The sequence below is a fragment of the Rhinopithecus roxellana genome, chromosome 1, assembly GCF_007565055.1.
Source record: "Rhinopithecus roxellana isolate Shanxi Qingling chromosome 1, ASM756505v1, whole genome shotgun sequence".
Lineage (NCBI taxonomy): Eukaryota > Metazoa > Chordata > Mammalia > Primates > Cercopithecidae > Rhinopithecus > Rhinopithecus roxellana.
Genome location: NC_044549.1, coordinates 50,943,542 through 50,968,209, shown reverse-complemented (window position 1 = coordinate 50,968,209; position 24,668 = coordinate 50,943,542). Strand labels below are relative to the sequence as shown.

General features: G+C 39.1%; 1 protein-coding gene across 15 annotated transcripts in view; it reads left to right on the top strand.

The window, feature by feature from the left end:
- Nucleotides 1-24,668, top strand: part of NR2C2 (nuclear receptor subfamily 2 group C member 2) — a 96,064-nt gene that overhangs the window by 25,688 nt on the left and 45,708 nt on the right. Inside the window, exon 1 of one of the 15 annotated variants that reach the window (XM_030940567.1) lies at nucleotides 8,149-8,427. The exons of 13 other annotated variants lie outside the window; for them this stretch is intronic. The gene's annotated coding sequence lies outside the window, so the exon portion shown is untranslated. Of the gene's footprint in view, nucleotides 1-8,148; nucleotides 8,428-24,668 lie in introns of those variants that run through there. One more of the 15 variants, XM_030941475.1, reaches the window with a different exon arrangement.

Sequence of the window (24,668 nt, the reverse complement as noted above, 5' to 3'; positions counted from 1 at the left end):
AGGGTCTTGCTGTGCTGCCCAGTCTGGTCTTGAACTCCTGGGCTCAAGCAGTCTTCCCACCTTGGCCTCCCAAAGTGCCAGGATTACAGGCATGAGCCACTGTGCATGGCTTCTTATAATTTTAGAGTTTTAGCTCTACATTTTGTACTAAATTTTAGAGTAAATTTTATAGAGTTTAGGTCTATGATCCCGTTATATGGTATTGTATAAGGAGTCTGACTTCATTCTTTTGCATGTGGATATCTAGTTGTCTCAGAGCCATTTGTTAAAAAACTATCCTTTCCTCATTGAATGGTCTTGGCATCCTTGTCAGCAGTCATTTGACATATATTCAGGGATTTATTTCTGGCTCTCTATTCTTTGTTTTTTCCTCTAATGGTAAAACCACGTAACATAAAATTTAGTATCTTAACCATTTTTAAGTACAGATGTTCCTTGGTTTACAGTGGGGCTGCATCCAGGTAAACCCATCACAAGTCTGAAATGCATTTTATACCCTGGTAAACCAATCATAAAGTCAAAAAATTATAAGTCAGATCATCAAGTCAGAGACCGTCTCTGTATACAGTTCAGTAGTTTAAGTATATTCATACTGTCGTACAACAGATCTTCACAGTTTTTTCGTCTTGCTAAAACTGAAACTCTGTACACATTAAACAGCAGCTCCCCAGTACCCCCTTCCCCCACCCGGACAACTGCTCTTCTACTGTCTATGAATTTGACTACTTTTGATAACTACTGTAAGAATTCCACAGAACCTGTCTTTTTGTGACTGGTTTATTTCACTTAGCATAATGTCCTCACGGTTCAGGCTCTCTGTTTATATGTCTCTCTTTATGCCAGTACCACACTGTTTGGATTACTGTAGTTTTGTAGTAAGTTTTAAAATTGGGAAGTACAAGATATCTAACTTTGTTCTTTTTCAAGATTGTTTTGGTTGTTCAGGATCCCTTGAGATTCCATATGAAGGTTATTGGATTTTTCTATTTCTGTAAAATACATCATTGGGGTTTTGATAGGGATTACATTGAGTTTGTAGATGGCTTCGGTTAGTATTGACATCATAACAATATTAAGTCTTTCAATCCATGAACACAGGATGTTTTTCCACTATTTATGTTGTCTTTAATTTGTTTCCATGGTGTTTTATAGTTTTCAGTGTATACTTAGGTTTTTTTGTTGGGTTTTTTTGGGGTGGGGGATGGAGTCTCACTCTCACACCCAGGCTGGAGTGCAGTGGTACACTCTCGGCTCACTGCAACCTCCACTTCCCGGGTTCAAGTAATTCTCCTGCCTCAGCCTCCCAAGTAGCTGGGATTACAGGTATGTGCCACCATGCCTGGCTGATTTTTGTATTTTTACAAGAGACAGGGTTTCACCCTGTTGGCCAGGCTGGGCTTAAAATCCTGACCTCAAGTGATCTCCCCACCTTAGCCTCCCAAAGTGCTGGGATTACAGGTGTGAGCCACTGCACCCGACTAGTGTATACTTATGTTTTAAGTGTATACTTAAATGTTTTAAGGATTTTGCTTCCTTGGTTAAATTTAATCCTAAACATTTTATTCTTTTTTATGGTATTGTAAATGGAATTGTTTTCTTAATTTCCCTTTTGAGATGTGCTGTGTTAATGTATAGAAATGTAACTGATTGTTATGTGTAATAACATGCAGTTTTGCTGAATTTGTTTTATTCTGAAAGTTTTTGTTCATCTTTAGAGTTTTACATATAAGGTTCTGTTGTCTGTGAATAAGGGATAATTTTACTTTCTTTCCTCTACGGATGCCTTTTATTTTTCTTGACTAATTGCCCTGGCTAGGACTTCTAGCACAAGTGGCAAAAGTAGCCATTTTTGTCTTGTTCCTTGTCTTAGAGGAAAAGTATTCAGTCTTCCATCAATAAGTGTGGTGTTAGCCAACAGGTGGTTTTCATATATGGCCTTTATTATGTTGAGGTAATTTACTTCTATTCCTATTTTGTTACGTGTTTTAATCATGAAAGGCTACTGAATTTTGTCAAGTGCTTTTTTCCATCAGTTCAGAGGATCATGTGTTTTTTTCCCTTCATTTTCTTAATGAGAGGTACTTTACATTGATCAGTTTTCGTATGTTGAACCACTCTTGCATTTCTTGGACAAACCTCTGTTGGTAATGGTTTGTATATTTTAACATGCTGCTGAATTCAGTTTGCTAGTATTTTGTTGAGGGTTTTTGCACCAGTGTCCGCAGGAAAGAGAACAGTTTATAGTTTTCTTTTGGTGTCTTTGGCTTTGGTATCAGTGTGATAATACTGGCTTCATGGGAGTTTGGAAATGTTTCCCTCCTCTTCAGTGTTTCTAGAAGAGTTTAAGAAGGATTGATGTTAATTCTTTAAATGCTTGGTAGGATTTAGCAGTGAAGCCATGTGGTCCAGGACTTTTCTTTTTTGGAAAGTTTTTGATTACTTATTCTATCTTCTTACTGGTTATAGGTCTATTTGGATTTTCTTTTTTTAAATATAATTTTTATTTTATTTTATTTTATTATTTTTTATTTTGAGACAGGGTTTCACCATGTTGCCCAGGCTGATCTTGAACTCCTGGGCTCAGGCAGTCTTCCCACCTCCACCTTCCAAATTGCTGGGATTATAGGCATGAGCCACCACACCCAACCCAGATTTTCTGTTCCTTCATGATGCAGTCCTGGTAGGTTGTGTGTTTCTGAGAATTTGTCCGTTTCATCTAGGTTATCCAATGTGTCAGTGTATAATTGTTCATAGTACTAGGTTTATAATCTTTTATTTCTGTAACATTTGTAATAATGTCCCTACTTTTATTCCCATTAGATGAAGAGACTTTAGTGTTCATTCAGTGTCATATACTCCCACATCTCTTCCCTCCCAATAAAATTATGTCCTGTTTGTGTAAATCGGTGTTCTGTGTTATATAATTATACTATTACAGATACTTCCTAGTGTCTCCAACGTAGCTGTAAAACTCTCCAGATACTATTTTCTATACAAATCAGAAGAATTTTTAGTTTCCTTTTTTCCTGTGAAAACATTCCTTCTAAAAGCCTCTGACCTCCTACTCTAGTCCCTACTGATTGCTCTTTGAACTTACTGTGTGCTGTGCATAGCTGTCATCCTTTACTTCTCTCTTGTTTGTATTCTTTGTTTTCTTGAGTCCGTGTTTTTTCCTTCCTTCCTTCTTTTCCGTTTTTTTTTGGGGGGGGCGGGGGACAGCATGCTATATTAGCTTCCTAGGAAAGCATGCATCAGAGGTGATTTTCAAAAATCTATGTGTTTGAACATATTGTTATTTACATGTATGTGGCTAATTGATAGTTTGATGAGGAATAGAAATCTAAGTTGAGAAATTTTACCTCAGAACTTTGAAGGCATCATTTTATTGTCTTCCATTTTCTAGTGTTACTTTTGTGTATAATACTGCCATTGTCATTTCTTATCTACATGGGTGACCTCTCTTCCTCTCCCTCCCACTCTAGTTGTTAAGATCCTTTCCATTCTGTTCATGAAATATATAGTCATGAAATATACAGTCATGTCTCCTGCTGTGTATATTTTTTCATAAAGGATACTGTGCACTCAGAGGGTTCTTTCTGTCAAAGTTCATGTCCTCCTGTTCTGGGAAAATCGTTTATGCTAGTTCTTAGATAATTTCTTCCCTCAGTTTTTTTCTAGTCTCTTTTCAGAACAACTGATTAGTTGGATGTTGGGTCTCTTGAATTAATCCTTTCATCTCCTCTCATTTTCTCTTGTGTTTCCATCTGCCTCCAGCTTCTACTTTTAGTGTGATTTCCTGACTTAGAATCTGTCTTCATCACTGACTAGTGCTTGATTATGTTACTTAATGTCTTTGTGCTAGTTTCTCCAACTGTAGGGTTAATTATTGAACTCATTTTAGAGGATTATTGTGAGAATTAAGTGATTTACTGCATGTCAAGTATAGCACATAGAAAGTAATACATTGTGGCAGCTGGCTGTTACTGCTTCTTCAATTTTATTTTCATTTTTGATATCTTATTTTTAATTTTGGGAACTCTTTCTCTCTTTATTTTTATAGGAACTTTTTATTCATGGGTACAGTAGCTTGTTGTAATTCTCTGAGAGTGTTAATTGCAGTTTTTTATTCTGTTTAGTTTTCTTCTTTCTTACATAGTTACTTTTATCCAAATTCATTTTTGTTTCTTTTAGTTCCTTTCTTTCCTATGAAAGCTTTCCTCAAATGGCTAATGATCCTCATTGTTGGTCCATATTTAAGAGTAATGTAGCCAGGCACAATGGCTTATGCCTATAATCCTAGCACTTTGGGAGGCCGAGGCGGGCGGATTGCCTTGAGCTCAGGAGTTCGAAACCAGCCTGGGCAACATGGTGAAACCCCGTTTCTACTAAAACACAAAATACTAGCTGGGCATTATAGTGTGTGCCTGTACTCCCAGCTACTCAGAAGGCTGAGGCACAAGCATTGCTTGAACCCCGGAGGCAGAGGTTCCAGTCAGCTGAGATTGTAACACTGCACTCCAGCCTGAGTGACAGAGTGAGACTCTGTCTCAAAAAAAAAAAAAAGAATAACAGACTTCAGCTCAGCTGCTGGGAACTATGATCATGCCACTGCACTCCAGCCTGGGTGACACAAGAAATAAAAAAAAAAATACATTTAAACAAAAGAATGAAGGACTTAATACTGAAAACAAAAACCCCAAAAAAGTTTTTTTGTACATGTATAAGCCTCATCAGCTAGCTTGATTTTACTGTGGATTGATTAGATAGGCACCCACACCCTCAACTTCAGTACAAATGTTTCTTAACTTGCAGTGGGGTTATGCCCCAAGAAACTGATTATAGCGTGAAAATCTGTTGAATGCACCTAACCTATAGAGAACATCATAGCTTAGTCTAACATCCCTTAAACATGCTCAGAACACTTATATTAGCCTACAGTTGGGCAAAATCATGTAATACAAAGCCTATTTTGTAATAAACTGTTGAATATCTCATGTAACATATTAGTATTAAATACTGTTCTGAAAGCAAAAAACAGAATGGTCATATGGGTATTTAAAGCACGGTTTTCACTGAATGTGTATTGTTTTTGTACCATGATAAAGTAAGCTGAACCATTGTAAGTTGAGGACTGTGTGTCCATAGGTTTCCTTTCTGGGGCCATTCAGTTTTTTCCAGCAAAAATTCTTCAGTTTCCTGTCTGCAGGGTACTACATGTCTTGTTGCCAGTCTTTATCTTTGCTTGTTTTAAAACTATGGCATAGGGGATAGCGTTGGCAACATGGGGGTTGGAGGTTCACCTTGCAATACTTACACTTTCCCTTGTTTTAATTCTGTGAAAACCGAAAAACAGGGCCGCCCTCCTTCATATGAAGATGTGTTTGATATCTCAGGGCTGGGACCTCTTTGGTTCACTCTTTGGTTCAAGTTATCCACAGACTATACCTCCTTTTTTCTGCAGTGGTATGAGAGGTTGTGGTGACGGTGAGTTTACCTGACTGTACCACATTCAGCCAGTCCTCTAGTTTTAGCCTGCTTCTCAACCCAGGTTTCTGTGGGACCAAAGGCTGAGCCTTTTCAAGGTTCTGGGGTGAAAATTAGCTTGCTTCTCATTAATATCCCCCCCATAGTTATTTGGGGCTTTGTCCATTTTCCTAAATTAGTTTCCACTTCATCATCTGTTTTCCACTCTCCAAAAGTATGTCAGCATCTGTGATCCACTGTCATCTCCTTGACTATTCTTTTTGTCCTTGTGGGTTTGTACATTTTTTTTGTTGTTCCTTTACTCATTGTTTAATGTAGCTTGGTAAAGGGATAGAGATAAATGCATGAGTATATTCTATACTTAACTGGAATTCAGAGAAAGTACTACTATTAGTAAACCAAATTGAAATTGTTCATTGATGGACTGCAAGGTATTCCAGAAATATTTCATTAACTTATCCATTCAGCAACCGTTTAAGGAGTGCTTACTGTGTTGTGTGCTAGGCATTGTTACAGTTTTCAAGTAAATAATTCTGTTGACATGAAGCTTTCATTCTATCAGGAAACAGACAATAAACATCTAAACAAAATGAAATGTCAGGAGAGCAGTAAATGCGATAAAGGAAAGGGAAGGGATCAAAAGTGACAGGAATTACTGTCTAAGCACATTCAGGGAGATTTTTTTCAGAGGGTAACATTTAAACAGAAACCTGAATAAAGTGAGAGCATGATGTATGTAAGTGTCTGGGGGTGGGGGTTACAGAGGTAGGGAACACTCCAGACAGGGAAAAAGTCGGGGGAGCATGCTTGGTACAATAAAGGAATAAGGAAGAGGCCTGTGTGGCAACAGTGCAGGGAGGGAGGAAGAAGGTGATAGGAGATGAGGTCAGAATGGGAGGTACGGCCAGATCATCGTGGGTGTTATAGGCTATGGTCAAGAGTTTGTATTTTATTTCACATAAAATACATTTTGGGGAGGTATTGGAGAGTTTTCAGCAAGAGAATGACCTATCTTTGGGGCTTGAATCACAAGCCTACTGATAATGCAAACTGCTGCAGTCAGTTCCTGCCCTGACAGACCAAGCTCTCTTCCTTGATGGTGAGCAAATTTGGGGTTGCTCCCTATTTTTAAACCATTGCTACCCATAGTCCCCACTATAGAATTTCCCTAGGTAGCTGTATTATATACTGCAGTAAACCCTGGCTTCCTTGGTTTTTTACCTCATGGGCTGAGTTGTTAAGATTCCTACTCTTTTCCGGCTTTGGGGTTGAGGGTGTTAGGGAACAGGGTCTCACTCTGTCACCTAAGCTGAAGAGCAGAGGCATGATCACAGCTCACTGTAGCCTTGAACTCCTGGGCTCAAGCAGTCCTCCCGCCTCAGCCTTCCAGTGAGCTAGGATTACAGGTGTGTACCACCACACCCAGCTAATTTTAAAAAACTTTTTTTGGGGTAGAGACAGGATCTCACTGTGTTGTTCAGGCTGGTCTTGAACTCCTGGCCTCAAGCCGTTTTCCTGCCTCAGCCTCCCAAAGTGCTAGGATTTTAGGTGTGAGCTGTTGTGTCCAGCCTAAAATTCCTACTCTTAAGAATTGGAAAGCAAGTGCTTCTACTATTATGTGATACTTGCATTTCTGAAAAATCTTGTACTTCTGCCCACTAAAAATCAAAGCCTTATGGAAAAATAGGGCTTGGAGTAGACCAGAGAGCTAACAAAAATAGTAACAATCCTAATAAAAATACTAGTTAAATACCCAATTAAAAAGACATGTTAAATTCCTAATAAACAGAGTAAATACAGGATTTTGTCTTAAAAATGAAGTGAAAGTAGCTTTATGGCAGGGGTTGTAAAGAAAGGTTAATGATGCTGAGTAATTGCATAAATGCATAAAGCTTTGGGAGAAATGCATAAAGATAGAGGGAAACCATGCAATGAGCATTTTCAAGACAGCACATGGCCAGACTGAGAAAAGAGGAAGAACCTGGTTGAATAGGCATCATGTGTGACACAGTTCCCTTTAGCTTTCTGGGCAGTATACTTTGCATTCTGTGGCTGTTAGTTGGTGATATAAAGCATTACAGAATTGAGAGCTATCACTTGTCAATCAGACTGATTTTTACTGTTACACTGGCATCATGTCTCTATTGACAATTTTATAGAATCAAATTCACATTACAGAGCTAACTTTGCAACAGCTCATACCATACTAACAATAATAGCTATTAAACTTTCTGCCTTGGCACTGCTAAGCCCTGTACATATATCATTCTATTTAGTCTTAAGATAAAGCCACAGGGTGCAGTGGCTCACACCTATAATCTCAGCACTTTGGGAGGCTGAGGCAGATGGATATTCTGAGCCCAGAAGTTCAAGCCCAGACCGGACAACATGGTGAAACCTTGTCTCTACGAAAAAATTAAAAAGTTAGCCAGGCCTGGTGGCACGTACCTGTGGTCCCAGCTACTCGAGAGACTGAGGTGAGAGGATCGCTTGAGCCCAGCAAGTCAAGGCTGCAGTGAGCCAAGATAGCACCACTACACTCCTGCTTGGGTGACAGAATGAGACCCCATCTCAAAAAAAAACAAAAAACACAAAGCCTGTCAAGTTGTACTGTAATTTTTCGTAATTAAGGAAGCTAGGGCACAGGCGTGGGTTAAAAAACTTGTCTACTCATCACATGGTTTAGCAATAGGTGGCACTGGACACTGAAGTTGTAAGATCATACAGGACCAGGGCTTGAGTTGATACCATCTAATTATTAGGGAGCATAGAAGCAAGGAAAGCTTGTCTTTAGAGAAAATCTGGAGAGTAACCAGACTCTCAGAAGAAAGCAAAGAGGAGTTTCTGGGACCATGTGGCCCCAGAAAGAGATGGAGAGAGAAGCTGCTTGACAGTTTCTCTAGTTCCCATATAGCCTGGTTGTACATATTGAGATTGCGTTCTGTGAGTATCCTTTCAACAAATCTCTTCTTTTCACTTGAGCAAGTTTGAGTGTCAGTTGTTTCCAAACAATCACTAACAAAAGCACTCAAACCTTCCCAAGTTGTAATATTTGGTATGTATCTGGCATGTCACATTTCAGGGATGTAAACATCAATTTTCAAGTAAGTAGATAAGTTTGACTGCTTTTTCCTATGAAATTGAATAAATTATCAGTTGGAGTTCAAGCCCATGGCTCTCAGATGTACATATGGATTGGATAGAGGTGGGGAAGGTCCTCTGAAGGTAGGGAAAAAGGAGCAGAGAGAGGGAACTTGAATTAGCTGTAATGTTTGGTTTCTCTTATTCTTTAGTAACAGCGTATCAGCATTGTGCTGAATTTTCTTGAACCTTTTTTTTTTTGCTTTCATCCGTGACTTTCACCACCTGTATGTATATTCCTAAATGATACATGTTTTTTAATTTTAAACTTTAAAAGTAGTTATTTTATATGTATTCTTCTCTGTGGCTTGTATCTTTTGTTCAGCATTGTTTCTGAGATTTATCCATGTTGATATATGAATCTCCAAGTTGATTTATTTTCACTAGGAATAGTTTTCTGTTATATGAATATACCATCAAGTATTGATTCTATTACTTGTGGACATTTGGATTGTTCATCTGTGCTTTTGTGGGGGTGGCAGGATGGGAGTGATATTAGGAGTAGTGCTTCAGGAGACATTCCTGTACATGTCTCCTGGTACATTTGTGCAGAAGCTTCTTTTAGGGTATATAGAGCTAATGGGGGAACACTTAATTGTAGGGGATATACATGTTCAACATTAATAATGCCAAACTGTTTCCAAAGTAATTAATACACTGTTCCCATCAACACTGGATGGATAAGAGTTACTGATGTTTCATATTCTTGCTAACACATGGTGTGATCTCACTCTAGTTTTTTGCCCTTCAGGTGGTTATGAAATTTTTGCTCAGTGTGGTTTTCATTTACATTTCCTCATTTATTAATGACAGTGAGCATACTTTTGTATTTTAGGGACTGTTTATGCCTCTTCACTTAAGAAATTACGTTCTTAAACCTATTTTTGTTTTGGTTTTTTTTTGTCATTAGTAAGAATTTTTATATATTTGTGTTGCTACCTGCTTGTTAGTTGTATGCTTTGCAAATATCTTTTTTTTTTTTTTTTTTTTTTTTTTTTTGAGATGGAGTCTCACTCTGTTGCCCAGGCTGGACTACAGTGGCACAATCTCAGCTCACTGCAACCTCCACCTCCCAGGTTCAAGCAGTTCTCCTGCCTCAGCCTCCCGAGTAGCTGGGATTATAGACATGCGCCCCCGCACTTGGCTAGTTTTTTTGTATTTTTAGTAGAGACAGAGTTGCACCATCTTGGCCAGGCTGGTCTTGTACTCCTGACTTCAGACAGTCCGCCTGCCTTGGTCTCCCAAAGTGCTGGGATTACAGATGTGAGCCACCGTGCCCGGCCACAAATGTCTTTTCTCTTATAGCTTATCTCTTCACTCTGTGATATTTTATATTTATTAATCATTTCTTTCACGGTTTGCACTGTCTATATCTTGTTTCAGAAACCTTCATGATCATAATTCCTTTTTTTTTTTTTTGAGACAGGGTCTCACTCTGTTATCCAGGCTGGAGTGCGGTGCAGTGGTGATATATAAGTACTCCATCCGCCCCACTGGGCTCAAGCAATTCTTCCACCTAAGCCTCCAAAGTGGCTGGTACCACAGGCGCCCACCATGCCCAGCACATTTTTTGAATTTTTACTAGAGATAGGATCTTGTCATGTTGCCCAACTGGTCTCGAACTGCTGAGCTCAAGCAGTCCAGCTGCCTTGGCCTCCCAAAGTGCTGGGATTATAGGCATGAGCCACCACACCTGTCCTCTCATGGTTGTAATTCTTAAATTGTCTTCCAAAAGTTTTAAAGTTTTGGCTTTAGGACTCCTGGAATCGACATTTGAATATGATATGATGATTTATAATAAGGTCAAGTTTCCCTAACTTTATTCTTCATCTTTAAGAGTGTCTTGAATACTCTTGGTCTAAGGATCTTCAATACAAATTTTTATTTATTTTACTTTTTTTTTTATTTTTTAAGAGACAAAGTCTGTATTAGGGTTCTCTAGAGGGGCAGGACTAATAGGATAGATGTATGTATACAAGGAAGTTTATTAAGGAGTATTGACTCACATGATCACAAGGTGAAGTCCCACAATAGGCCATCTGCAAGCTGAGGAGCCAGGAAGCCAGTCTGAGTCCCAAAACCTCAAAAGTAGAGAGGCCGACAGTGCAGCCTTCAGTCTGTGGCCAAAGGCCCAAGAGCCCCCGGCAAGCCACTGGTGTAGGTCCAGGAGTCTGAAAGCTGAAAAAGTTGGAGTTCGATGTTCAAGTTCAGGAAGCATCCAGCACAGGAGAAAGATGGAGGCCGGAAGACCTAGCCAGTCTAGCCCTTCCATGTTCCTCTGCCTGCTTTTATCCTGGCTGGACTGGCAGCTAACCAGATGGTGCTTACCCAGATTGAGGGTGGGTCTGCCTCTCCTAGTCCACTGACTCAAATGTTAATCTCTTTTGGCAACACCCTCACAGACACACCCTGGAATAATACTTTACATCCTTCAGTCCAATCAAGTTGACATTCAATATCAGCATCACGTTGTCGCCCAGGTTATAGTACAACGACAGGGTCGTAGCTCGCTACAGCCTCAAACTTATGGGCTCAAGCAGTCCTTCCACTTCAGCCTTCCAAGTAGCTAGGACTACAGGTGTGCGCCACCATACCCAGCCATTTATTTATTTATTTATTTAGTATTGTAGAGATGAGTTCTCGCTATATTGCCCAGACTGGTCTGGAACTCCTGGGCTCAAGCAGTTGTGAGCCACTGTGCCCATTCTAAATTTTTAAATTAACAACTTGTTAGGGTTATACACATACAGAAACAAAAACCTGTTGACTGCTGACTTTTTAAAATTGGAATTGCAAATACTTAAATGAATCAATTTAGAGAGAATTGATGTCATGATATTGAGTCTCCGAATCCATCATGGAAAATCTTTGAATTTATTTAAATTTTCTTTGATTTTTTCCTGCAAAAATTAAGCACATCTTTGATTTCCCAATGTTTTATGTTCTATGATGCTATTTGTAAATATCTTACTAAAATTTTATTTTCTCTCACTGGTGTATAGAAATGTAAATGATTTTGTTTATAGATTTTTTTAACAATCTTGCTCTTACGAATTCTAATAAATTCATTTAGATTTTTATGTTATCTATGATTTAATGACAGTCTTATCTTTTTCTTTCCAATCCTTGTGTTTTTGTCTTGTCTTATTCTGGCAGAGATCTCCAGTACAGTGTTGAATGGAAGTGTTGATAGCAGACATCCTTGCTTTGTTCCTCATCTTAAAAGGAATGATTTCAACAATTTGCTATGAGCCTTTATTCGATTGTGGACATTGGAGTAAAAGTTGTTATATTCAGCACACACTGAATTTTATCGAATGCTATTTTTAATTTTTTTTTAATTTTTAATTTTATGAATACATAGTAGGTGTATATATTTGTAGGGGGCATGAGATATTTTGGTACAAGTATACAATGCATAATAATTACATCAGGGTAAATGGGGTATCCATTACCTCAAGCATTCATCATTTCTTTGTGTTATGAACATTCCAGTTGTACTCCCTCAGTTATACTGAAATGTACAACTTATTGCTGACTAATTACACTGTAGTGCTATCAAATACTAGATCTTATTCATTGTATCTAACTATATTTTTGTACCCATTAACCATCCCCCCCAGTACCCTTCCTAGCCTCTGATAGCCATCATTCCACTCTCTGTCTCTATGAGTTCAATTGTCAGATGCTTTTTTTTTATGATCTGAGATGATCATATGATTTATCTTTTTTGACCAGTTAATGTAAATTAGCTCGACTTTGTAATATTAAACCCATCTTATATTCTGCAGTTAATCTCAACTTGATAGGTTAATCTGCATTATGCTCTTATATATATATATATAAAAATATATGAGTATATAAAAATATATATAAGAACATAATATATATATAAAAGAGCATAATCCAGAATATATATATACACACACACACATTCTTAGTTTGCTCACATTTTGTTTAGGAATTTTGCATCTGTGTTCATGAGTGAGATTAACTTTTAATTTTTCTTAAATTTATGCTAGCCTCGTAAAATGAGTTGGGAGAAGGTTCCCTTTTTTCCTGCCTCCTATAATAATGTACATAAAATGAGAATTATTTGGTCCTTGAATGCTTATAGAACACACCAGTGAAACTGTTGGTGCTTGGAAAGATTTTTAACCACTGATAGAATTTCTTTAATGGTTAAGACTTTCCGGATTTTCAAGTTGTGATTGACTCAGTTTTAGTAAGTTGTATCTTCTTCAAATTAATTTATTCATTTTGTCTACATTTTCAAATTTATTGGCATCTAGTTTTTAGAACATCTTTGTTTTGTATTTTTTTTATTTATTTTTATTTTTATTTTTTTATTTTTGAGATGGAATTTCACTCCCTTTGCCAAGGCTGGAGTGCAGTGGCACAATCTTGGCTCACCACAACATCCGCCTCCCAGGTTCAAGCAGTTCTCCTGCCTCAGCCTCCCGAGTAGCTGGGATTACAGGCATGCGCCACCGTGCCCAGCTAATTTTGTATTTTTAGTAGAGACCAGGTTTCTCCATGTTGGTCAGACTGGTCTCGAACTCCCAACCTCAGGTGATCTGCCTGCTTCGGCTTCCCAAAGTGCTGGGATTACAGACGTGAGCCACCATGCCCGGCCTTGTTTTGTATTTTTAATGTTTGAAGTATCTCCAGTTATAATCTCCTTTGCGATCCTAATATTATTTGTCATCTCTCTTTTTTCCCCTTGGTCATTTTCACCAGAGTTGTTTTATCACTGATTAATTTGTCTTTATTATTTCCTTCCTTCTACTTTCTTTGCACCTATTTTGCTATTCTTTTTGTAAATTCTTAGGATAGATACTCAAATTATTGATATCTCAGACTTCCTTCTTTTCTAATAAAAGCATTAGACTATATATTGTCTTCTGAGTATAGCTCTAGCCACATCTATCCCCAGGCAACCACTGATCTTCTAATTGTTTTAGATGGATTTGCATTTTCTAGAATTTTCTATTAAATCATTCAATGTGTCCACTTTTTTTGTCTTGATTGTTTCATTTAGCAAAGTTATTTGAGACTCATCCATGTTGTTGCGTATATCAGTATTTTACGTTGTATCCGTTGTGTAAATAAGCTTAATCCATTCAGCTGTTGATGGACATTTGGGTTACTTCCAGTTTTTGACTATTACAACTAAAGTTACTGTGAACATTTGTGTATGTCTTTGTGAGAACATATGCTTTTCTTTTTCTTGGGTAGATAGCTAGGAGTGGAATTGCTGGATCATATGGTTCTTTTTTTAAAGAGACTGCCAAATTGTTTTCCAAAGTCGTTGTATGAGTTCATATTCCTACTAGCAGTGCAGAAGAGTTCTAGTTGCTCTACATCCTTACCAGCACTTAATATGGTCCATCTTTTTACTCTTAAGCATTCTAATAGATGTGTACTAGTTCTTAATTGTAATTTTAATTTGCATTTCTCTAATGACTAATGTCGAACATCTTTTCATGTGATTATTTGCCATCCATATATCATCTTTGATGAAGTGTTTTATCAGACCTTTTGCCTATTATTAAAATTGAGTTATTTCTTTTCTTGAGTTTTGGGAGTTCTTTATATATTCTGGGTAAGATACATGTCCTATATGAGATATATGGTTTGCAGATATTTTTCTCCCAATCTATGGCTTATATTTTCATTATCTTGGCAGTCTCTTGAAGAATAGAATTTTTTTGTTTTGATGTTTGTCGATTTTTAAAAATTTTTATGAATCATGCTTTTAATGTCATATTTAAAAATCTCTGCCTAATCCAAGGTCACATTTTTCTCCTGTTTTTTCACTAAAAGTTTTATAGCTCTGGGTTTTACATTTGTGATTAATAACGTTTTTGTTATGTTTAACTTCATCACGATGTAATCAGAGGATCTGGTCTTTATGATACTGATTCTTTGAAATTGGCTTAATTTATTTTTAGTTTATGTTTTCTTCCAGAATTTTTGTAGGTATTTACATCCGTGTTTATGTAGCTATAGAAATATATAGGTTTTTAAAATTTAAACTAAATGGAATCACACTGGTTATGATGTTCTGAAAGCTGATTTTTTTTAACTGTCTCAGATTTAGAGATATACATAATTCCTTTTTACTCTCATATAATATTTTATAGATTACAGCTATACTTATTTAGCTACCCCTCTAAGACACACATTTAAGTTTGCACATTGAAGTATTTTCCAATTAGATGTATATTTAGTTTTTCCCAGATTTTCTCAAGCATAAATAGTACTGTGACGGACATCTTCATATATGCCTCCTTGGGCTCATATGTGGGAGTGTCCGTCTCTCTAGACTAGAAGTAGAATTTGAAATTAAAAGCTGTCTGGGTCAAAGTGTGTCTTCTAAGGGTTTTTTTTCCCCCCCAACAGTTTTTTAACAGTCACATAACTTCATATGCAAGAAGTAGCACCATTAACTAGATCAGTTATTAATTCAGCAGGTATGCATCGAGTACATACCGTGAGATCCTTCCTCTTAGGGGATTCCAGTTCCTTCAGACTCAGTGCCCCCTTTTTAAACAGTATTTTTTAAAGACCCTTTTACTGTACCAAGGTGATATTCATAAAAAATATAAGCATTCATGTGCAAATAACTTACAAAAATCAATATATAATAATTATATTCAGGAGAAATAAAAGGAAAGCAACTTATTATGAAATAATATGTATTTCGTGTAAATGCTCAGGCATAACTACTAAAGATGATAGAACAGATAAGTCACATACTTCTTAAGTAAGTACGTACTTAAATAAGGGTACTAAGAAGATACAACTGTTTTGTAGATGAAATGTAGAGAGTCAGCTGGAATAAATGTTAAATGGAATTAATGTTAGAATAGGTGAGACTGGACTTACTTATAATATGATGAAAACAGTTGACAGGAGGAATTATTAAGGAGAAAATTGAGGAAGCATGATGCCCTTGCAAAAGATCTATACCTTATGTGGAAGTGTTGTGCCATAATGATTTCTTACGGTATGTCTTGCCACAGAGTAATGACATTATGTCATAGAAAACATCTCCTTTTGTTGAAATCTGTATGTGAGGTATACCTTTAGTGTCTGATACTTTTAAAAAGACCTTGGAAAGCATATCCTTTTATTGGTCACAGAAAATAGAGAATTAGAAAATGAAACCATTTTGTCTACCAGAATAAAAAATCAAAAATTAGCATCTGCTGTGGGAGAAGGTAACATCTTACTCAGGGTCACAGGTTGAGCATTGAACTTGATTTCTCCAGGGAAATTGTTAATAGGAGTGCCACCCAAACATGAACGTAATTCTAAGTGTAGTGTGTTTCCGTGTAATCAGCTGCCCACCAGGATGATTCAGGTTAGCTTTGTAATTGCAGAAGCAGCCTGGTTTTTTTAAATCTTTAGTAGCAATTATTTAATAGGCAAGGAGACTGATAATTATATTTCACAGTAGACTTTTATACCTCGTTTTACCAAGAAAAAAAAGTTTCCGTGTTATTTCTTAGATAGGTAAGAAAAATTTTTATTTATTTTTTATTTTATTTGAGGCAGGGTCTCACTCTGCCACTCAGGCTGGAATGCAGTGGCAGGAACACAGCTCACTGCAGTTTCAGTCTGCTGGGCTCAAGCAGTCCTCCCACCTCAGCCTCCCAAGTAGCTGGGACTGCAGGCACATGCCACCACACCCAGCTAGTTTTTTTATTTTTTGTAGAGATGAGGCCTCTCTGTGTTACCCAGGGGATCTTGAACTCCGGGGCACAAGCATTCCTCCTGCCTTGGCCTCCCAGAGTGCTGGGATTAGAGGCATGAGCCACCATGCTGCCAAGTTTTTCTTTTAAAAGTGAAGAAAAATGTGAAGGACACCAGTAATTTCAGATGTGGGGTAGAAAATAAGATCATTCCTAGTGCTAATTTGTAGCAATATTTACAGGTTTTAAAAGGTAGCCTTGTATTACAAAGTTTTTTTAAAATTAATTATAAAAGTTGTGAATTGATTACCATACTGCGTAAAAATAATCATTTCCACCTCTACCTCTGTCACTTCTTAATCTCCTTACTCGTACTTGTCTTTCTCCATAATGCTTCTCATTATCTACAAACATATATACTTAATTTGTTTATCACATTAGAATGTAGATTCCAGGAAGACCAGAACTTTGTTTCATTTGCTGTTATGTTCCCAGTGCCTAAAATACAGTGCCTGGAACACAGTGAGCAATCAAGATACGTTTATTGAATGAATAAATCTTTTGCTCTTTTCTCACATGCATATCATCTGGTTGTAATCACAGTGTGCATATAACTTTGTGTCTTGTGTTTTTATAAAATGTTACTACACAGAATAAATACCATCATCTTTTCCCCAGGTTGCCACATAACCTGCTTTGATCATTATTTTTCTGTATCCCGGAAACATAGCATAATTTACTAAACTGTCTCCTAGTTTGGGACGCTTTTGATCTTTCTGTGTTATAAATTAATAGTATATTCACGTGAGGATGAAAAGATGCACAGATGAACAGACAGATGTATATATAGACAGACAGATAAACTTTACAGTGGGAGGACTGGAGAAGTAGCTCTGCAGCTCGGAACAACACCCCGAATCACGCTGCAGAGCCAGTCTGGTGAAACCATGGCTGTACAGCCAGTACCACAAAGCCTGGAGATGGACCTCCAGCTACCAGTGCCAAGTCTGTGAGACCAGTGAATCTGATTGACCCCATGCTCTCTTCCAGGGGAAGCAGGACTGCAAATATCTGGCATTGTCTGTTTTTACAGGTAGAGAAAGGCACTGCCTCACCCAAACCCCTGGGAGAGGGAATTCTTATATTTCCTAGAAAAAGAATTTAGGACCACACACTGATAAAGCCATTTCTATGTTTAGGATAATTTGTATAAGGTGGATTCCCAGAAGTATAACTATCAGGTCAGAGAACATGAGCAAATTCTGATTATAAAGGACCAAATCTTTTGACCTCAATAGTTTAGTCTTGGAACTTTTTGCTTCCTTGTATTAATCTTTCCTTTTACACATACATAAAGCACATTTATTGGCTGTACTTATTCACTTACTAGTGAATAAAGTGTTGTGTTTCTTAGAACTTTAAATAGTTGTTGAGATGAAGGGATTTCTCATCTACTCAAAGGACAATCATCTCTTTTTTTCCCCCTCTTGATTAATTTTTTTTCTCTTTTGGATAGCAGTGCCTGGGTTTGTGCTAGAATCTGAGAACAAATTACATATTTATTTCACCATAAATTGTTTTATGTTAGTACGCATACAAACTTCTGGAGTGGAAATTTCATCATTTATTGCAGCGTGAATTTATTCTCAAATTTTTTCTTTCAACCTCCTTCTCCACCCTATGTAAAAGTAAGTATCTGTAACAGTTCTTTCCTCCTACTCTTCCCCTAGGCTTTTGTTTTGTTTGTTTTTGCTGATTGGTCAGCATTCACTTCATATCCGTTGTTGAGGTATAAAAACCAAGTAGTGAGTCCCCATGTCCATCAAGGGGCTGCAGCCTACCTTAGTGGCAGGTGCTCTTGTCTCAAAGCCAGAGAACCTAGGTGTTAGTTTCAGCCTCACCACTAATGCACTGTGACTTCAGGAGTTCCATCCCCTCAGTGGCTTTGGGGAAGGGGTGGGACTTAGACTTGAAGTCATTCTATGGACCTATTATAGTGTTCTTCATTTGCTCTGACTACATATGCCCATCTTCCTGCCAGAATGGGAGGCTTCTGAGTCCAGAACTCAATCCTCTATTCATATGCCTGGTGCATGTTGGGTGAATATGGTTAAATGAGCCCAGTTTTGTTCTTGTGGGTCTTTTGTATGTAATACAGTCCGTATATTATTGCCTGCACTTTAAGTGAAAGAGGAACTTGCAAAGACCTCCTATCTTTAAGACTATTAGGGCCAGGCATGGTAGCTCACACCTGTAATTCCAGCACTTTGAGAGGCCCAGGTGGAAGGATCACATGAGTTCGAATATCAGCCTGGGCAACATAGTGAGGCCCTGTGTCTACAAAAACTAAATTAAAGAAAAAATTTGGCCTGGTGCGGTGGTTCACACCTGTAATCCCAACACTTTGGGAGGCTGAGGCAGGCAGATCACCTGAGGTCAGGAGCTTGAGACCAGCCTGGCCAACATGGTGAAACCCCGTCTCTACCAAAAATACAAAATTAGCAGGGTATGGTGGCGGACACCTGTAATCCCAGCTACTCAAGAGGTGGAGGTAGGAGAATCGCTTGAACCCAGGAGGTGGAGGTTACAGTGAGCCGAGATTGCACCATTGCACTCCAGCCTGGGCGACAAGAGCAAGACTCCATCTCAAAACAAAAAAAAAAGAAGAAAATTACTGGGTGTGGTGGCACATACCTGTAGTCCTGGCTACTCTGAGAGGCTGAGTGAGGCAGGAGGATCACTTGAGCCCAGGAGGTCAAGGCTGCAGTGAGCCATGATTGCACCACTGGCACTGCAGCCTGAGTGACAGAGCCAGACCTTGTCTTTATTTAATAAAAAGAAGAAGAATATTAGATTACTGCACTGTTAGGTTGAAGATGCTATATGCAGAACGTGGTGTTTCTGGGCTTTCCAAGTCTTCCCTCCTCTCCTTGGAGGTTTAAAAATGTTTTGAGTTGGTTGGACTCCATGGTAACATTCTTGTGAACTTTCAGTTGAGGAAAGGTGATCTTTAAGGGGAAAGGGGTAGAGGGAGAGAGAGTTTAACAATGTCAACAATCTAGGTGAAGGGAGAACTTTGTAAAGCAGAGTACGTCTTCCCTAGAAGCAATTAGTCATATTATTAGACAAACTGTTTCAGCAGCTGGCAAAACAGCAAGAACACGTCGATTTTGCTTCCTTGGTTACAGGCAGTGATAGTGTACTTGACCTTCCGCAGAGCTGGGTCACAGAGAGGGCATCTTTAAACAGCCCTGTCTGGTTTTGGTGAATGGAATCTGCACTAGCAGGGTTTGAAAGCAAATGCCGGTGAGTTCCCTCAACCAACCTTTGGCCTGGGAGGTTGCTGAGAAAAAATATAAATAAAGCTGCAGGGAGCCATTGGCATGGTAAGTGTGAGTGTCCTAAAGAAAACAAGACTGCAGTATCGAAGTCTATTCTCTTTCCCTGTGTTTCTGAGAGAAGCCTCCCTGTAATGCAGTGTATTTCAGTAGGCACTTATTTTTACAGCAGTTAGTATAATAGCAGTGGATTTAGACACCTATTGTATATTTGAAGAAATTCAATTTAATGCCTTGCTATGCGAAGCTCCTAGCAAATTGTTTCTTCATAGGAACTTGTATTTGAATATGCTGGGTAAATTTAGGTGGGGCAAAAGTTGTTTGTTGTTTTTGGCAGGTTAATCGGCCTGTGAACAGTTTATGAACCATATTGCTCTTGAATATCTCATTGTTTTACATAATTGTGGGGAGTGGTTGTTGACTCGGGATTTTTGTTTTTTTGTGACAAGAAATTTAGCACTAAGTTTTATCTTTTTAAAATCTCTATTACCAACTGTAAAATTCAAAACTGTCTAATCAATTCTGATATAAATGATGCTGGTTTATAATATTTAGATTTCATTCCCTCATTGGCTTTACTGTAAAGAAGAGCTAGATATATATATCATCAAGAGAAGTAGTTCTTTACTTAACACTGTTATTGTAAGGTTCTAGTCCTTTGAGGACTGGAACTGCACGTAAAAGCCAGCAGCCTCCTATGGATTCTTCTTGCTGATGCAAGTTGTTGCACAAAGGCGGTTAATCTCTTTGCCCATTGGCCCTTCAACACACTTACTATTTAATGGTCCTTTGAAATAAACTAGTGAAGGTTATGTGGTACATTTCAGTTCAAGCTGGAGGTGTCTCCTGCCTGACACCCTTTACCCTACTTAAGCGTTTACATTGTTCATGATTTCACTGGAGTGTTAAGAAGTACTGAGTTCCTGTTTGAAATTTGTAACACTAGATCTGCACAATCTGTGTTTTCAGAGTGTAACTCTGTTATCCTATTAATAACCCATAAGAATTTTTTGTAGCCAAAATCCAGAATAAATTATAGATTTAGAAACTCTTGGCCGGGCGCGGTGGCTCAAGCCTGTAATCCCAGCACTTTGGGAGGCCGAGACGGGCGGATCACGAGGTCAGGAGATCGAGACCATCCTGGCTAACACGGTGAAACCCCGTCTCTACTAAAAAATACAAAAAAATTGCCGGGCGAGGTGGCGGGCGCCTGTAGTCCCAGCTACTCGGGAGGCTGAGGCAGGAGAATGGCGTAAACCCGGGAGGCGGAGCTTGCAGTGAGCTGAGATCCGGCCACTGCACTCCAGCCCGGTAGACAGAGCAAGACTCCGTCTCAAAAAAAAAAAAAAAAAAGAAACTCTTAATATTGCACATTAATTCAATGATATGAGCATCTTTTTCTTTTTTTAATCCCCCCCCTTTTTTTTTTTTTTTGATAGTGTCTTGCTCCATTGCCCAGGCTGGAGCACAGTGGTGCCATCATAGCTTACTGCCACTGTAGCCTCAAACTCCTGAGCTCAAGGGCTTCTTCTGCCTCAGCCTCCTAAGCAGCTGGGACTACGGGCATGTGCCACCAGGCCTGGATAATGTTTTTGATTTTTAGTAGGGATGGGGTCTTGCAGTGTTGTCCAGGCTGGTACTCAAACTCCTGGCTTCAAGTGATCTTCCTTCCTCGCCCTCCCAAACTGCTGTGATTATAGACGTGAGCCACTGCACCTGGCCTGTGAGCATCATCTTCAGCCTGGATGTTCATTTTTCAGCAAGTGATTGCATGTAAACCTCAGAAATTTTTCCTGACAATTATTTCTTTATAAAACAAACAACAACAACAAAAACCCTGCTGTCAAAGCAATGTCATGACATTGTGGAATAGAGGACGTTTTCATTCCAGGGTGAAAATGTATGAACTTCTTCAACAGCCTGATAAACCCACCTGTGTCGGTGGAAGCCAATACTCCTTGGTTTATATAATGAACTGCCAAGGCAGGTGTTGTGCTGTACCTCCAGGGTGTCTAATTAGCAGACAGGCACAAGAGTAGAGTAAAGCAAAGCAAAGTCCAGGTGGAGTCCCAGGATCAAAGACTGTAAGACAGTGACTGCTTATTCATCCCCAAAGGTATTCATTCCCTAAGTGTTCATTCACTAAGCATTCATTGTGGGCCTTATATGTGCCTGGCCTTGGGAATAAACAGAGAAATAGGAAATGTCCTGGTGCTCTGTGGACAGTACTAAGGTGCAGGGACTGTGGGAGCCCAGAGGAGGGCATTTGTATTAACCTGAGGGGTATCAGGAAAGGCTGGCCAGAGAAGCATGGCTTTTATTAAACTCTTTAGTGTTCAGTAAAACATTTCTGTGTTCGGCAAGCATGGTTACCTTTAGAAAGGATGTGAAATGGAACAGATGATTTTACCCTTTAAGTATGAGTTGGAGACCATGCCTTGGAAGACCTGTGTCTAAAGACATTTCACACTGAGCTTGCCCATGGTTTTAATTGAGTCCTTTGAACTGGCAGTTTTCCTGTCAAGGTAAAGTGGCCCTAACCAAGGTGTAACACACACCTGGGTGTTGTCTGGCATTTATACAGTGTAAACTAAGTGATCCTATCCTTTGCAACTTGAGCAGCTTAAAGGGGTAGAAAATAGGGTAAGGCAAAGGCCAAGACTGACGTTAGGCACTGAGGTGCTAGGCAGGAAAAAATAGAAAGGAGATACTTCAACTAGTCAGAAATGCATCTAATATTTTTATTTCCTTTTTACCAAACTGACTTTTATTGCTGTGCTGATGAGTCTCAATAAAATATTTCTGGAAAAAAAGGCCAAGCATGGTGGCTCACATCCGTAATCCTAGTGCTTTGGGAGGCCAAGACAGGCGGATCACCTGAGGCCAGGAGTTCGACACCAGCCTGGCCAACGTAGTGAAGCCCCGTCTCTACTAAAAATACAAAAATTAGCCGGACATCGTGGTGGGTGCCTGTGATCCCAGCTGCTCGGGAGGCTGAGGCAGGAGAATCGCTTGAACCTGCGAGGCGGAGGTTGCAGTGAGCCGCCTGGGTGACGAGCAAAACGCCATCTCAAAAAAAAGAAATGTTTCAGGAAAAAAAGTAAGTTTCCTGCCTTGATGTCTGTTCATAATTATCAGACTCTAAATTCATATACCTGCAATAATTTCTTAGCAGTCCATCATAACATCACTTTGCCTTCATGCAAGACCATGTCTCAACTGCCTCTGGTGCCACTAGAACATACCTTTTTTCTAATGGCTTCAGGAGTAGGGGTTCCCAAACATTTTCTGATTAACCTGTCACTTCCAGAGTTAATCGTCTTTTCACTGAATCTCAGGGCTGTTCACTCAATCTAAATTTATTACTGAGTCTACAGGGAGCCCATTGCCAATATGACCCATGCCCCCTCTCAGGTAAAGGGTCTTTAGGGCTTCTCATATCAAGGGAATAAATAAAATTTGCAAGTGTATCGCTGAACAGGTGAGGAAGCCAAAATCCAGGGAGTTTAAACTGTAGCTCAGGGAAGGTAGCAAAGCCAAGGAATAGCAGTCTCAGCACCCAACCTGTGCTCTCCGGTAGCTGTTCGTCCTCCACAGCAGCTTAGAGGCAGGGCCACATCTGGTTGCCCTGTGCACACAACCCCAACGTGGCACAGAGTGAGTGCTTACCAGGTTCAAGTAAAGCATAGACCACTGTCACTTTGTCTTAATGACATAGAAAAGTTTCTGAGATATGTTAAATACTTTTTGAATAGTGTTTTTAAATTTTTGGTTTTTTATCCACTCATCTGTGCACTGATTTAAAAAAAAAAAAAACACTTTTTATTGTAGTATAACATACCTAAGTTTAAAATTCATCAGTTTATAACACAATGAATTATCACAGAGAAAACATTTCCATGTACTCACCACCCAGGTTAAGAACAGAATAGAAATTTCCTGCAGCCTAGAAGCTCTCCTTATGCCCCTCTCCCAATCATTACCTGCACCCTCTTCCTTAAAGATGACCTCTACCCCAACCCCTTACACCATGGATTGAATTTGTTATTGTTGTTTATTCTTTTTTTTAAGACAGAGTCTCGCTCTCTTGCCAGGCTGGAGTGCAGTGGTGCAATCTCAGCTCACTGCAACCTCTGCCTCCCGGGTTTAAGCGATTCTCCTGCCTCAGCCTCCGGAGCACCTGGGACTACAGGTGCGTGCCACCACGCCCAGATAATTTTTGTATTTTTAGTAGAGGCAGAGTTTCACCATGTTGACCAGGATGGTCTCGATCTCTTGACTTCATGTGATCTACCCGCCTCAGCCTCCCAAAGTGCTGTGACTACTGATGTGAGCCACCACACCCAGCCTATTCATTCTTAAAAAAAAAAAAAAAAAAGTAGCCAGCTGTGGTGGAGTGTACCTGTAGTCCCAGCTACTCAGGAGACCGAGATGGGAGGATCGCTTGAGCCCAGGAGTTCCAGGCTGCACTGAGCTATGATTGTGCCACTTCAGCCTGGGTGACAGAGCAAGACCCTTGTCTCTAAAAAAAAAAAAAGAAAAAATCACAGCTCTATTAAGATATAATTCATATACCTTACAATTCTTTGTTTTTTTGTTTTTTTGAGATAGGTTGTCATTCTGTCACCCAGGCTGGAGTGAAGTTGCACAATCATAGCTCACTGCAGCTTCGACTCTCCGGGCTCAAGTGAGTCTACCACCTCAGCCTCCTAAGCAGCTGAGACCACAGACACACGCCATCAAACCCAGCTAGTTTTTAAAATTGTTTACTAGAGACCAAATTTCACTATGTTGCCCAGGCTGGCAGTTCACCTATTTAAAGTGTACAATTCTGTGGCTTTTAGTATATTTACAATATTGTGCAGCCATCACTAATACCTAATTCCAGAGCATCTTCATTACCCTGTCAAAAAAAACCCCACACTCCTTAGCTGTCACCCCCCAGCCCTAGGCAACTGCTAATTTGCTTTCTATTTTTGTATTTGTTCTGGACATTTCATATAAA